We start from the raw sequence: 1,496 nt of genomic DNA on the forward strand, positions 1-1,496 counted from the left end.
GCCGGTCCACCCCGCCGCGGCCGTCGGGAGGGGGCTACCCGGCGGCCGTGGTGCGGGCCGGGGCCGTGCGCCGCGCGCCTGCGCGCCCCGCGTCCCCTGTGTGTGTGTGTTGCGCGCACGGTCGGGTTGGGGGGGGCAGGTGGGAACCCCCCGGGCGCCTGTGGGGTGTCCGAGCCCGCCCCGCCCGCGGGGTCGGTGCCGGGCGCCCCGTGGTGAAACCCTCCGGCCCCCTCCGGTCTGCTTGTTTTCTGTCTGACTTGGCCGGCCAGAGGCAGCCCCTCCGGGGGAAGGTGCCGTGCCACCGGCGGGGACCCCCCCCGCCGAAACCCAGAGAAACCAAAACTCGTACGACTCTTAGCGGTGGATCACTCGGCTCGTGCGTCGATGAAGAACGCAGCTAGCTGCGAGAATTAATGTGAATTGCAGGACACATTGATCATCGACACTTCGAACGCACTTGCGGCCCCGGGTTCCTCCCGGGGCTACGCCTGTCTGAGCGTCGCTTGACGATCAATCGCCCCCCCCGGGGTGTGCGTGCGCGCGCGCGCGCCTTCCCGGGGGTGGCGCGGCTGGGGGTTTGCTCGCAGGGCCGCCGGGGCCCTCCGTCCCCCTAAGTGCAGACGCGGCGCCCCCCGTCCACGGGGGCGCGCTGCCCGCGAGCGGGAAGAGAAGGGGAGAGAGAGAGAGCTCGCGACGAGGCCCTGGCCGCGTGGCCTCCGCGGTCGGTCCCCCTTCGGGAAGCGCCCTCGCGCCGCAAGCGGTCTCTGGGCGCTACCCCCGGGGTGTCGGTGGGCGGGGACGGTCCCGCGCCCTCGCGGCCGGGGCCGGCGGTGGTGGTTGGGCCGCGTCCGTTCCGCCGTCGTACGCCGCCCGCCCCCGGCGGCGTCCCGGCGAGGTCCGGCCCGCCTCCTCCGCGGGGCCCCGACCCGCGCGTCCGGGATCCGTGCCCGCCCCCGCCGCCTCGCCTCGCCGTGTCGGGGCGGGCGTCTCGGGCCGAGGCCGAGTCGTGCGTGCGCGGCCGCGCCCCGGGGATGCGTGCCCCGGCGGCGACCCGCGGGACGCCGCGGCGTCGCCTGCCGCCGCGCGCTTTCCCCCGGGCTGCGGCCGCGCCGCTCGGCGCTTCGTGCACGCTCCCCGAGCCGGCCGGCGGTGGGCGCCTGTCGGTGGTGGGCGGGGGCGCACGGCGTCGTCCGTCCGTCGCTCGTCGTGGCGGGGCCGTCTGGCGGCTGCGTGGAGGCTGTGTGGCGTCGGCGGCGTGAGGGGTGGAGAGGCGGAGAACGGAGACGGGGGGAGAGAGAGGGGAGAGCGAGAGAGGGTTGGGAGTCGGTCGGTTCGGTCGGTCGCGGAAGGAGGCGTGGGAGGAGGGCCCGGCGGTCGGGGGGCGACCGCCGGGTTTTCTCCCCACCGCCTTGCCTTCCGCGCCGCCCGCCGCCCTCTCCCGTCCGCTGCTCCCGCTCCTCCTCCTCCTCGTCCTCCTCGTCGTCCTCTCCCGTCCC

General features: G+C 76.7%; 1 non-coding gene across 1 annotated transcript; it reads left to right on the forward strand.

Annotated features, from left to right (window-relative positions):
• Nucleotides 1-349: 349 nt before the first annotated feature.
• Nucleotides 350-502, forward strand: LOC137218309 (5.8S ribosomal RNA). Its single transcript, XR_010940629.1, has one exon. It is a non-coding gene; the product is annotated as a 5.8S ribosomal RNA (ribosomal RNA).
• The last annotated feature ends 994 nt before the right edge of the window (nucleotides 503-1,496 follow it).

This window comes from Pseudorca crassidens, unplaced genomic scaffold (genome assembly GCF_039906515.1).
Source record: "Pseudorca crassidens isolate mPseCra1 unplaced genomic scaffold, mPseCra1.hap1 Scaffold_72, whole genome shotgun sequence".
Taxonomy (NCBI): Eukaryota; Metazoa; Chordata; class Mammalia; order Artiodactyla; family Delphinidae; genus Pseudorca; species Pseudorca crassidens.